Source organism: Squalius cephalus, assembly GCF_949319135.1.
Source record: "Squalius cephalus genome assembly, chromosome: 2".
NCBI classification, from domain to species: domain Eukaryota; kingdom Metazoa; phylum Chordata; class Actinopteri; order Cypriniformes; family Leuciscidae; genus Squalius; species Squalius cephalus.
The window spans coordinates 39,616,840-39,632,314 of record NC_137123.1 but is presented as its reverse complement, the minus strand read 5'-3'; positions in this window follow the sequence as shown (position 1 = coordinate 39,632,314).

Sequence of the window (15,475 nt, the reverse complement as noted above, 5' to 3'; positions counted from 1 at the left end):
TATCTCCAGAGTTCCCAGTATCTCCAGCACCAACTGTATCTCCAGTGTCCCTTGTCACCAAAATTAATGTTAAAGAGGTGTGTGAACTCGCAAGTACCATGTCAGGCACTGTAATTTGCTCTGGCCCCCCTTCCTGTTCGCAGGAGTGATGAGATACTTAGTAGACTGTGCTCACTCAACGGCTGGCTGTCTAAGCAAAATATGTGTCCGCAAAATAATATCATAGACAATTGGAAAAGTTTTTGGGGCAGACCTGACCTGTTGAAAAGAGATAGTATTCATTGGGGCTGAACGATTAATCGCACTTTGCATGTAATCGCACTTAAATCGAGATGGCTTATCGTGATTTTAAAATCGCAAAGGCTATTATTATTATTATTATTATATATATATATATATATATATATATATATATATATATATATATATATATATATATATATATATATATATATATATATATATATGCGCAGCTTGTCATTGATAGACCAGGTTGAAATCACAAATGTGCCTAAATAAAAATCCTCAGGCATTTGAGTAAAAGTTGGCAAATAGACTTGTTACAGAGGAGGCTCCCGTACCGCCGCCTCCGCACCCCCGGAGGGATTCGTCTCCTGAATATTAACCATCTCGTTTTGAACTCCATTTCCCATAATGCCTCTCACCTGGGACTGATTGCGCAACACACCTGCACCTCATTTACACACACATATGCCACTTCCGCACACCACATCTCTGCGAAGTCTTGATTTGCCCTGGCTGTCACTACTGAGCGTTATTCCCCGTGTTTGCTTGTATTACTGACCTTGGACTCTTTCACCATTTCCTGATTGTTTCTCTGCCTGGCCTGACTTGGATTGTTTATTGGACTGCCTTTTATTGCTGCCTGCCCTGACCCCTGCCTGTTATACGGATGTTCTCTGTGATTCCTCCATTGATCTGTCTGCTGTTGTTGACCCTGCCTGTACGACTATTCTTAATAAAGCTGCAAATGGATCCTACTGAGTCTGGTGCTTCGTTACAGAGGTTAATATTCAGGAGACGGATCCCTCCAGTGGTGCGGAGGAGGCGGTACGGGAGCCTCCTCTGTAACAAGACTATTCTAGGGGTATTTTTATGCTGAATCCATTTTTGCTGTTTGCCAAGCTGTATCTCTTACGTGAAACTCAGTAGAGTGTAAAATCCAAGATGACCGCCTCATACGCCAAAATGAGCAAATTTCTTAACACTGGCTCAAAGATAAACTGTTTTTATTGTGCTATAGCATTTATTGAGTAAAGGAAACAAACAGAATGGTCAGAACAAGTTAGTCAAGCTGTCTTACAATATTTCTGGTAAACACTGACTTGTAATTTTGTGTATTTGAGTATGTCCATGTAAGAACATCAACATCATGCTGGTGGCAGCAAAAGGCCTATATCTTAAACCATCATCCTATTACATTATGTTAAGAGTGTTTATTACTTTTCAACCTTTACATGTCCATGTAAACAAGTTTAAGGACTTAAATTTAACCAAACTAAATTCTCTTTTGGTTTATGAAAAAGATATTCTCAGAAAGATTGGTTGTAAATATTAAGAATTGAGACAAATTAACAAATTACCAAAACATATCACGGTAATGTGTCACACCACTAACATTAGCTTTGAACAGATAAAGGAAATAAACACAGTAAATTTGGCCTAAAATGACCTTATAAAGTTGGACATAACATTAGCTGAATAATAACTAAAACATGAACTGCATGGCATATAAAATGTAATGTTATTTAAACAATGGTACAACAAGATTCTCCAATATGATCACAACAACACAGAGCAGTGCTCTTATTCAGTTCAGCAATTGCTACATTCTGCATCACTTGTCTTGCACTTGCATGCAGCAGAGCAACGCAGACGAGACTTTTTACATTTACATTGTGCACTCATACATCTTGAGGCGCAGTTGCAGCTGATCAATTCCAAACAGTAGTCTGGGACTGGAGGAAGTGACATCAAGATGGGCAGCAGCGTAGAATCTTCCAGTCTCCACCCCATTGTCTCTGGAAGGACAGGATACCGTTTGTTTGCTTGGCGCCACAAAGCAGTTTGGTAATGTGCTCGACGGATGTGAAATGACAGTGCATCACTGGTTGGCGGTAGACTTTCTGGAGCTCGGGACTGTACAAACAGGAGTTCCCTTGCCTTGTTCACGCTGGTTACATTTGGTGCGTGATATACCTTGCACAAAAATAATTCAGCGTCTTTCACAGTTTGGTCATCCAGTTCGCCTTGACCTATGCCTGTGAGCAGATGAGGATGCTCTTTGAAAACTTTCCAGCATGTTTTCTTTCCATGTCCTAGTAGGTACGATGTTGTATCACAACCAGTCAAGGCGTGAAATGCAATGATGTCTTCCACTGCACTGTCATCAAGCGAAAGTTGTTCCACAATTGAGTGAATTGGGATATATTTCCTTTTTTTAGCTGTACCTGCCTTCATCCAAATCTTTGAACAGGGCATCTTAGGAAAATGGGCCAGAAGCAGTACAAGGAGATCTGTATCTCTTGCAGCAACCACAATGCTTGAGGATTTGTTTTCCATACAATGAAGAACAATTCTTGTGTCTGCTTCTTCATGGAGAGCTCTAAGGTTTTCTGTAATCACCGTCGGGTCAGAGGACTCCACCCTCTCCTCATCTATAAAACCACCAGAGACAACTATGCACTTGTCAACAGGAGCTTTCAAAATCAGTTGTTGTGACAGGAAATTTGCCAAATCTGCTTTGTTCTCAGGATGTGCCATGAAGTTTTCCCACTTGGGTGGAAGTGGAACATCCCGGTTCTCAATCAGCCAACGGATGGCCGCTATTCCTTGGCCACGCCTTGTCCTTGTGCCAGATTTGATTGATGTCTGATAATACCTATCAAATACAACATCTATTCTCTTGAAAGCTGTACCCGATTGAAGTACAGTGGACGTAAATGTATCAGCAAGGTCTCCAAATGTAAGAGCCTTCTGTGGTTTTCCAATTGGACAGACCAGTGCTTGGCCATCGATGATCAGTGTTGCTGTTGGACCAAGGTCCTCAACTGCAACACTTGGAGCACATGCTACTTGTGCAGTAAGAACATCACACAGATTTGCTTTGCTTCCCGAGCGTAGTTTTCCATTGCTTTCTGCCAAAGCTTGTGGAACAGTTAACAGTTTGTGACTAAGTATATCTGAAAGATTAACCTGGCGGCCACTTTCGTATGCAGTGATTAGTCTCGTATGCAGTGATTTTCGGTCTGCTTTGATGGATTTTTCGGCACCTTTCTGCTTGGAATCCTTGTGTGTTACTTCATAAAGTGAAGCAAATTAACGTGATTTTTGTTTTGGCAGAGGATCTCGAAATTGGACCTTTCTTGGCTCTGGACCAAGGAGCCTTTCTTCAATGAACTTGTCCAGCTTTTGCTTGCCTTTTGTCTGAACGCTCAAAAGGTATTGCTCAATTTCCTTGGTGGCAACATCTTTAGTTGCAATGTTCTGCAGGTCATCACACATCTCTTCTGAGAAGAGCTTGTATGACTTGATCATCCGATCATGGTTGTATCTCTCTATTAGTGTTACTCGATCTTAGTGCTGCGTTTGACACCATTGACCACAACATTCTTTTAAATAGACTAGAAAACTATGTTGGCATTAGTGGAATTGCACTAGCATGGTTTAAATCATACTTATCTGACCGTTATCAGTTTGTAGCAGTAAATGAAGAGATGTCTTATCGATCACAAGTTCAGTATGGTGTACCACAAGGCTCAGTACTAGGACCGCTGCTGTTCACTCTGTACATGCTACCATTAGGAGATATCATTAGGAAACATGGAATTAGCTTCCACTGTTATGCCGACGATACTCAGCTCTATATTTCTTCAAAACCTAACGAAACTTACCAATTCACTAAATTAACAGAATGCATAGCTGATATAAAAAATTGGATGACTCGTAATTTCCTACTTCTAAATTCTGAAAAAACAGAGATTCTAATTATTGGACAAAAAACTTCCTCATGTAATAACCTAGAATACTGTCTAACACTCGATGGCTGCTCTGTTAAGTCTTCGTCGTCGGTTAGGAACCTGGGTGTGCTCTTTGATACCAATCTTTCATTTGAAAGTCACGTGTCTAGTATCTGTAAAACCGCATTTTTCCATCTTAAAAATATATCTAAATTACGTCATATGCTCTCATTGACAAATGCGGAACAATTAGTTCATGCTTTCATGACATCAAGGCTAGATTATTGTAATGCTCTACTGGGTGGTTGCCCTGCACGCTTAATAAACAAACTACAGCTAGTTCAAAACGCAGCAGCTCGAGTTCTTACCAGAACCAGGAAGTATGACCATATTAGCCCAGTTCCGTCAAAACTGCACTGGCTGCCTATTAAACATCGCATCAATTTTAAAATATTGCTGATTACTTACAAAGCACTAAATGGTTTAGCTCCGCAGTACTTGAGCGAGCTCTTAACGCATTATACTCCTTCACGTCTATTGCGATCTCAAAATTCCGGCCAGTTGATAATACCTAGAATATCAAAATCGACTGCTGGCGGTAGATCCTTTTCCTATTTAGCACCAAAACTTTGGAACAGTCTTCCTAACATTGTCTGGGAAGCAGACACACTCTGTCAGTTCAAATCTAGATTAAAGACACATCTCTTTGACATAGCATTCACATAATACATTATAGACTTCTATAATTCAATATTAGGCTGCATAGATTAGGTCAGCTGGAACCGGGAACACTTCCCATAAATCCTGATGTACTTATTACATCATGAGAAGAATGGCATCTACGCTAATTTTAATGTCTTTGTTTATCCCAAGGTTTTCCCGCAGCCTGCCGGATCCAGGCCGTTTCCAGATCTGACGAAGGACCTTCGCCTGGACCCGATGTCAACGCAGTGCTGAAGTGCCAACTAGTCTCTCCCTATGGAGGATCCCTTTCCCACTCTACAGATAAAGCGTCGTCGGGAAAACTCAATTTGCGTATCTACCCCGAATTGATAAAATAAAATAAAATTCTGAATCAAAACTATAAGGAAACACCAGTAATTTGTTTAGGCTTGGTTTGTAGGGAATTCCAAACCTGCACACATATATTCAAACGCACATAACTATTGAACCCGTTCTTAATGCGCATCTGAACGCCATCAGCGTTTCTCACAGGATCGCGTTTAAAGTCTGTGTAGAGAGAATGGTGTCGTCTTGGCGGCCCTAATTTAATAACAAATGATCGTTGCGACGGAAGCGAATCAATCAAAACCAACTTTAGCTGGAAAATAACTTTATTAAAGAACCGCTATAAAGCCAAAACAATCTTACGCTAAATTATACATTTATCTCTGTAAAGCTGCTTTGAGACAATCTACATTGTTAAAAGCGCTATATAAATGAAGATGACTTGACTTGACTTGACTTGACTTGACTTAAGGCTTTGCAGGAGGCTGTCTTCAGTCTGTCTGTCTTGTGTCTGCCTCGATTGGTAAGATTCGTTGTGTTAGTATTCATCTTCAAGAACAAGACCGTAAACATTTCTTGTTTCATTGGCAATGTGAGAACGCAGGTTGTAAGAGAGAGCCCACCTACTCAATGCAGACGATGTCTTGGTAATACCTATAATTCCACCTCTCTTTTTCCCGATGCCGTTCAACCATTCTTGACTCTGGTCAGGGTCCACTTCATTGAATGGTTAACCAGTGCGTTTAACAACAAAGTTCCCTTTATCAAATTCTTCCTGGACTTCTGGGGGGAGTTGATGCATCTCGCTAATGTAGATTGTTCCCCAACGAGCATAGTTGGTGTGCCCGTATGTCATGAAGAAAGGAATCATTCGCTGGAAGGAATGCAAGTGCAATTTCCAATAGCCTTCTCGTTGAGCACGAGTGAACATCAACAAGATCTCCACCATCTCCATGTAGCTCCACCAAAATTTGAAGTTCGGATTCATGTTTGATTTCTCAAAAGAAGACAGAATATTAAGGAACTCTTTGGTAGCCAGGAATGTGAGTAGATCTTCAATGTCTTCGCTGCTTGATTTCTCATCCAGTGTCTGCTTCAGAGCCTGATTTTCATTTTGGATGAAGTTCATGAGTTTTGGCATTAGGATTCTCCACATTGCTTGGATCGTGATTTTATGTGCACGCATTGCCTTGGAGTAAGACTTTCCTTTGCCAAGGATGACTTGTTCTGCTGTACCTGGACCAAAAAGTCCACTTTCAATCCATGCTTGCATCAAACCAGATGGTTGCATGTGTTTTCCAATCACCTTCAGGAAGGTTAGAGATGTGTGCAGGCCACCCATTCTGATGATCAGAAAATCCTGATATTCATCTTTTGCCCATTTGAGTTCCATAAGCTTACGGTAAAGTGCTTCGTCAACTGTAAGGACCACGTGTTGTTGACCAAGTGCTATTGCAATGTGCCTGCATCTCTGTATTACAGTGTTGAGTGTGTCGATTTCATGGGCTGGAGCTTGTACAATTGGCATATAGCCAATACTTGTGACTTCTGAGTTGGTCGTGCAGATTGTCTGATTGAAATTGGTCCAACCTGTCTTAATATCTGCATCTTGCCGTTTGACGAAAAACGCCATGTCCTTGGCAAGTGCTACACATGCTGATGGATTATCAAGGAGTTCTTCATTGTACAGTACCATTCCTTGTTGGTTTGTATAATGGTTTATATAATGATTTCAGGAACTTGAAGACTAGTCTTTTTAGATGGATGGAGATCATTCAGTCCCATGTCTGCTTCTGGACCTCTCTGCCATCCAGCGACTTGTTGGGTACAAAGTTTGGTGGAACCACTGCTCCTGTATCCATGTCCATTGTACGAAGTGTGCTCTCTGCCAAAGCTGTATCAACCTGTTTTAAGTTGTTGTAGCTTATGACGTGACCAGCCTTGTGAAACAGCTCAACCAGTTCTTATGATCTGGTAGCTTGGTGCAATGTGCTTGCTAGACCAAGATGCTTGGGAGTCCAGTGTTTACCACAACTGACGTTGTACACTAGGTCTTGAGCAACACTAAGAACCTTACTTTGAGTGTCGTCTTTTTTATTTTGAGCAGCTTCATCATCATGATCCACTTCTAAGAGACCCTGTCCACCAAACATTAAGCGAAGGAACATGAAGAGGCTCTCTGGAACGCATGATATCATTTCCTCTTCACTTACTACAAAACCTTTGTATGCTGGTTGTGCAAGTATGTCACTTCTCAGTTTTAATGCAACGTGGATCAATTCCATGAACCATTCGGGGGCCGTGTATTTTGGTATCAGTGAAGGTTCTTTAGGTTCTGATAGCAGGGTTGTCAAAGGGACATGTCCAAATTCAACTGGAACAAGCAGTATTTCCCGCTCTAGGTTGATGAAGTCATATGCATTCCTTAGCCGTTGTTCAAGTTTCTCTCTGAAGGTCGACCTTCTGCTTAGGTAAGATGGGCGGATGGTTACCTTGCCAATTTCTGCCAAAGCACAGTATCTGTTTCAAACCTCAGAAAGTTCATAGATGTTTGCACCTTTTGCTGCACACGTCAATTAATCAAAAAGCCATTCCATGGCTAAATCTGATGATGAGGAATTTTCTTTAGTCTTTGTGGTTTTCCGGAGGAATTTCATATAGCACGGAGTGTGATACCTTCCTTCTGCTGCAATGAGGTCACTAACGCTAGCAAGATGGACTGAAAGGATCTGGTCAAATTTTGAGGCTGCCAATATTCGGTCACTCATGTTCATTGTTGAGACCATGGAAAGTCTAACCTTTCAATAGTTCAATTCTTGGCAGAATATGCAGGCATTCCAGTTCATGGTTACAACAGAACTCCTTGTCAATGTTGGTGGATTGCTTGGACCAGCATCTTTATCCACATCTACAGATTTTTCACTGGACTTTGGTTGCAGCCTGGAAATGTGGCTTTTACTAGTAAAAGACACATAGCACAAGCGGTGCCAGACCACGTGCTGTTCTGTGTTCTGGACAAGAAGCACTCTGTCAATTGCTTCTCTGTGTTGAGGATCGTGAAGCTTGCCTCTACTTTGTGCAGCTGCTTTTAGTGTCAAAAGGCCCTGTTCTGTCGCATCGTATAGCTTATCTTTCTTGGAATCTTGGCATATAATGCAAGCATCCAATGACATTGACCGGTCAGGCTTCAAACTACACACAGCTTCCATAATTGGTGATCTTATAATCTGACCAACTTCATGGGTACAATTCCACAACTGGAAATATTTTGTGTTGGTTCATGTCGCTCTTTGAATATAAAAATTAATTCTGATGAAAAATACGATGTGTGGAAATAACTGCAGAAAGTAATAGAAATAGAAAGTAGAATAAAAAACCTCTTGGATAACTCCGAACTCAATTCACACACTTTGATCCAAAGACAATAGTATGCATGTGACTCCAAACAAATGACTCTCGTATTTTAGATATTCTGTTTGTCCATTTGAAATATAAGGAGAAAAACAGATATTTTCATGACTACAATGAGAATTAATGCAATTATCATTGTCTCATACAAGTATCTTAATTCCCACCTAAATAAACTTTCTCGTTAATTGATGTCGTGCATGATGTAAAGTTTATAAATATAGAATTTCTTGACATTTTAGAGGTCATCTTGAAGTTTGCGCTCTACTGAGTTTCACATAAGAGATACAGCTTGGCAAACAGCAAAAATGGATTCAGCAGAAAAAATACCCTTAGAAAAGTCTGTTTGCCAACTTTTACTAAAAAATGCCCAAGGGTGTCACATTATCTGAAAATCGACCTAGTCTATTGATGTAAGGCTCTGTAAACGCTGCTCCATCTGAAAGCACTGTGAGTTTGAGTCACTTATAACGTGCATTTGAAACATCTTTCCAAAACATGAGAAGCATTTATGAACCTCTTGTCCAACAACAGACAACATTTAATAACATGCATTTACTCCAAACTCACTTCATAACAACAGTTATGTGAATACAGTGAATATTCAATCCCTTACTTAAAAAGCACTTATTGTTAATGATATGATTACAGACTATAACCTAGATGTGCTGTGTTTGACAGAAACCTGGCTAAAACCAGACGATTACATTACTTTAAATGAGTCCACCCCATAAGATTACTGTTACTTCGTCTGAAAGGCAAAGGGGGAGGTATTGCTGTAATTTATAGTAATATCTTCAGAATTACTGAGAAGTCTTGTTTTAACCCTTGTGTGGTGTTCGGGTCATTTTGACCCGGAGAGAATTTTCTTTTACCCAAAAATACTAGTTAATGTTATCGCTTTGGACTGAAACTTAGTGACTTTATTCACAGATGGTATAACTACTTCTCAAATGTTTTTTTAACAATTTTCTTACTTTTTTAGGGGGGATTTTGTCACCTTGTTACACTTGTGGTCTTCCCGGTCAAAAATGACCGGCCTACAAAAAATTGCTTATAAATCACTTGTTATGCAATATTATCACCCAATATTGGATTCAATCTTTTTGTCAACTTGTTCTCTTTCAATTAGGACTGGTTTTATATTTCTATTTGCATCTGATTAACCGTAGGCCTCATTTATTTGACAGTAGGCATCTCATTTTTTGAGTAAAAAAAACATTATTTTTTAATAATTTTGGACATTTTAAATAAAATCTGAAGAAAATTGGCACTGTTGATCACACTAGTCTACTTTAATATTTCACCAGGAATTTTGTTTTGAAAAACTTTTATTTTGTACAAAATGACACATTGTCACACTTGTGGTCTTCCCGGTCAAAAATGACCGGCCTACAAAAAATTGCTTATAAATCACTCTTTATGCAATATTATCACCCAATATTGGATTCAATCTTTTTGTCCACTTGTTCTCTTTGAATTAGGGCTGGTTTTATATTTATATTTGCATTTGATTAATTGTAGGCCTCATTTATTTGACAGTAGGCATCTCAATTTTTGAGTATAAAAAACATTATTTTTGAATAATTTTGGAAAAATAAAATAAAATCTGAAGAAAATTGGTACTGTTGATCACACTAGTGTACTTACATTTTTCACCAGGAATTTTGTTTTGAAAAACTTTTATTTTGTACAATATGGCACAGAGTTACACTTGTGGTGTTCCACTGGGCCATTAAGGGCCATTGTGGGCCATTGTTTCAATGGGCCATTGAAAGTGAATGGGAGAGACCAATGCAAACAATGAATGGAACAACACAAATGATAAATATGTATCATTTTAAAGCTTAGAATCTCAGCTTTTTAATGCATCTAATCACTTTGATCAACTCCTAACGAGAGCTGAGTTATTACTCTAAAACAGAGTGTTAACAGCCTGTGCCCCCCGCAGGCGCCACCTAGCTGCGAAATAAATAATCATAATTTTTTTTCAAAACTATTACCTTGATCAACTTAAAATAGGTGTCATTTGAAATCTTAGAGTCTGAAATTTACAATGAATGTAGCCAATTTGATAAACTCCTAAGTAGTGCTGAGTTATTTGCTGATAAATAGAAAAAAAAACAAATTCATAATTTATAAACTACTTTTTTGTACTACATTCAGCAATATGTCAAATACATCATACAGCTCAGATAGTCCTGTGTCATATGTCATTTGAAAGGTCTCAATGAGTAGAATACAGCAAGCATAATTGTTTCAGGCTTTTTACTAAACTTGAGTGAGGTTTTTATAAAAGAAGCCCTTCAAGAGACCCATTTTTAAACCATATATGGATGATGGAATTTTAGACACATTTCTGCTCGTAACGTCATGAAACATGCTCTGATTGTGGAAAATAACACGTCATTATTTACAGCAGATGCTTACAATTAAAACGAGTCCAAACTCAACATAATCCATCACTCAGAACTAAAGATATTCCTCATGGAGTTCGAACACAAAAAATACCACAGACACACAGACTCACATAGTCAAGCAAGGTAGCTTAGACTTGGCCTTTTTACTTGTATCTTCATGAAACCTACATCGATCATGAAAAATGACACATCGTTATTTACAGCAGGAGCTCACGATTAAAAAGAGCCCAAACTCAATATATTCCATCAATAAGATCTAAAGATATTCTTCATGGCGTTCTAACACAAAAAATACCACAGACACACCTAGCCAAGTATATACTCATGAAGCTCTCATGTTTGGTTTTCGCTCATAACTTCACGAAGCATGCACAGATCGTAGAAAAATGTACATCATTATTTTCAGTAGACTATCACAATTAAAAAGAGCCCAAACTCAACATAATCCATCACTCAGATCTAAAGATATTCCTAATGGAGTTGTAACACACGAACCCCCACATGCGCTCACAGAGCCTTGACTATAGATGTAGCCTAGCACTTATGTCGCGTTTTAACTCATAACTCAATGAAGCATGCATAAATTGTGGTAAATGGCACATCATTATTTACATGAGATTGTTAAGATTAAAAAGAGCCCAAACTCACCATAATCCATCACATGCACATATGTGTACATAAACAATGAACATGCCCCTGAAAACTTTTCAGTCTCTCCCATTCACTTTCAATGGCCCATTGAAACAATGGCCCTCAATGGCCCAGTGGAACACCACAAGTGTAACTCTGTGCCATTTTGTACAAAATAAAAGTTTTTCAAAACAAAATTCCTGGTGAAATATTAAAGTAGACTAGTGTGATCAACAGTGCCAATTTTCTTCAGATTTTATTTAATATTTCCAAAATTATTAAAAAATAATGTTTTTTTTACTCAAAAAATGAGATGCCTACTGTCAAATAAATGAGGCCTACGATTAATCAGATGCAAATAGAAATATAAAACCAGTCCTAATTGAAAGAAAACAAGTTGACAAAAAGATTGAATCCAAAATTGGGTGATAATATTGTATAACGAGTGATTTATAAGCAATTTTTTGTAGTCCGGTCATTTTTGACCGGGAAGATCCCGGGGCTTTTAGGGTTCTGAACACCACACAAGGGTTAAATATAATTTTTTTGAAGTGTAGGTGCTTAATGTAACACTATCTAGTGTAAATAGGGCTGTGGTACTCGAGTCCGGACTCGAGACCGTTTTTCTATGGTCTCGGACTTGTCTCGGACTCGCTGGTATTCGGACTCAGACTTGTCTCGGTCTCGGCCAATGGTCTTGCCAAATATGGCTTTTGGTCTCGACTGAGTCCAGGTGTCTTTATTATGTTCCCAGTAAGCACACATACATCGCCGCGATATTAAAACAAAATAATATTGGAGGGAAAGTGAAACACTGGCCACCTAATAACTAGCGATGGGCATTTCGGCTCTTTTTCGTGAGCCGGCTCGTTCAACTCAGCTCACTGAAAAGAGCCGGCTCTTTAAAAAGTAAATGTTTAAATAAACTCGCTGAAAGTCCATTTTTAACTGTCCATAACAACCCAAAAACTTGCCTGCTTGCCTTGCACATCTTAATTATATATTAATGGGCAAAGTTTTCCGACTTTTTTTCTTACCTTTTTTTTTATTTTATTTTTTTATGTGGATGTTATTGAGCTTGTAGAAGTTTAGCTCTTGCGTTCTTCTGAACATCTCGCTGAATGACATCTGAACATTGCCACATGTAATTTCTGAGTCATATCACTCCATAATCTGCCTCTCTTTTAAATGCCTATTCCACGAGTGGTAGGCTACAATGGCTGGCTGTTTTAAAATAAAAAGGTAAAAATATAGGTAATATCAACACAAAATAACCCAGGCAGTCTCATCTACGAGACATTTAGGCTCTCCCTCATGCAGTTTAATTGGTTGACATTGCATGTATGATTGTCAGGAACAGAATGTGAGGCTGATCAGACAGTCGAAACGAATGTGTGTGCGCCTTTAGGCCTATATAAAGGCTCTTTGACACTGTTTTTGCTTTTAGATCAACAAATAATAGCCCAAAATGATTGTCTTGATAATGTCATGCATTTTTTCCTGTCCTGGACTCGGTCTTGACTCGGACTCTAACCTTTTTGGACTCTGTCTTGTCTTGGACTCGAACCTCTTTGGACTTGGTCTTGACTTGGACTCGACTAGTCCTGGTCTTGGACTTGTCTTGGACTCGACAAAGGTGGTCTTGACTACAGCCCTAAGTGTAAATGATAAATCACGTTTGAGATTTGTGCTGGCTACTGTCTACAGGCCACCAGGGCACCATACAGACTTTATCAAAGTGTTTGCTGATTTTGTATTAGAGTTAGTACTGGCTGCAAATAAAGTCCTAATTGTTGGTGATTTTAATATACATATAGATAACGAAAAAGATGCATTGGGATTGGCATTTAAAGACATTCTGAACTCTATTGGATTTCGACAACACGTGTCTGGACCTACTCATTGTCATAATCATACTTTAGATCTAAAATTATCACATTGAATCAATGTTGATGCCGTTGAAATTCTACCACAGAGTAATGACATCTCAGATCATTATCTAGTCTTGTGTATACTTCATTTAGCCAAGGCTGCAAAGTTGACTCAGTGTTTCAAATATGTTAGACCTATCACTTCTGGCACTAAAATTACTTTTATTAGGGCCCGAGCACCGATGGTGTGAGGACCCTCTTGGAATTGCTCTGTTTATTAGGGCCCAAGCCCTGAAAGGGCGAAGGTCCCTATTGTTTCCGGTAGGATTGTTATTAGGGCCCAAGCCCTGAAAGGGCTCAAGTTTTACGCCAGACCAACAGGAAGTCGGTTATTATACGTTGTTTGGAAAACACATACAATGGAATGTGAAATACTCCTCCTACAGAATTCATCCGATCCCCACCAAACTCGGTCAGCGTGAAGTCAAGACATTGAGGATGCTAAATTGCGGACGGATTTTTGATATCTCGAACGGTTTGGCCGTGGCGAGGAAACGAATTTATGGCGAATAATGGGACACAGGAAGTGTGCTATAACTTCTGCATACATTAACTGATCTTGATGAAACTTCCGCAGTGTGTTCGTTGTAAGAGGCCGATCACATGGATGTGACTATTGTGAGTCAAAGTTATAGTGCCACCAACTGGCAGCAGGAAGTGTGTCACTTTCAAAATGCTTTGAAATCACTCTCTTATTTTTACCCGATTTGCTTCAAACTTTATGTGTATAATGTAGACACACGGCAGATGTAGACCTGTGAAAGGATTATTGATATCTTAGATACTGTTGCCATGGCAACGCATCGAACTTTAATATTCTTTTTTGATGCTTTTGAGACTCTTAGCATGCTTGAAATTGGATGAATCTCGACAGACACATCACATTTATTAGCCTGTAGACATGTGCAAAGTTTCAGAAACGGGCGTGGTGGAGGGGCTCAGTAGCGCCACCTTTAGTCAAAAATGGGGGCTTAGTTTTTTTCCTAGAATCACAAAAATCGGTATGTATATTGTTCTCATCGAGCCGGACAACTTTCTAATTTAGAGTTATTAGCTCCGACCAACAGGAAGTCAGATATTTTGGTTTGAATGTGATTTTTTGGAGAATTCTCTCTCTCTCTCTCTCTCTGTATCTGTGTCTCTGTGTGTGTGTGTGTGTGGGGTGTGGGGGATTTGTCTGTTAGGAGAAAGTTGCTTTTATAATTGTTTTTCAAGGTTTCAGGGTCTTTTGGGGCCCTTAACATGCTCAAAAACTCTTGAAACTTTGCACACAGGTCAGAACCTGCGGCCATTAGGGCCGGACTGAAGCTGGTACCTGGGCGTGGCAGGGGGGCTCGACAGCACCCCCTTGAACGGGGTCTGAAAACTTGGTCCATATATCAAACACGCTTGCATGAATTAATATGAAACTCGGTACACATATAGATCTCATCGGGCCGAACAACTTCCGCACTCTAAGTTATTAGCTCCACCCAACAGGAAGTCGGCTATTATGGGTTGTTTGAAAAACGCATGCTGTGGAATTTGATGTACTCCTCCTAGAGAATTCATTCAATCACCTCCAAACTCGGTCAGCATGAAGTCAAGACATTGAGGATGCTAAATTGCGGACGGATTTTTGATATCTCGAACGGTTTGGCAGTGGCGAGGACACGAATTTATGGCGAGAAAAGAGAAACACAAAGTGGTATAACTTCTGCACACATTAACTGATCTTGATGAAACTTCAGCAGTGTGTTCGTGGTAAGAGGCTGATCAGATGGATGTAACTATTGTGAGACAAAGTTATAGCGCCACCAACTGGCAGCAGGAAGTGTGTCACTTTCAACATGCTTTTGAAAAAAGTGGGGGGGTTAGTTTTACCAACAGTTACAAAAATCAGAATATATATTGGTCTCACCGAGCCGGACAACTTTCTAATTTACAGTTATTAGCTCAGAGCAAAAGGAAGTCAGATATTTTGGTTTGAATGTGGATTTTTTGGATATTTCAGACTCTGAGTTTTTAGCTACTCTTCCTAACTGGTTTATTTTATTCACACCAAACTTTTTCAAAATGATAAAAATACATTAAAGATACACACACACACACACATATA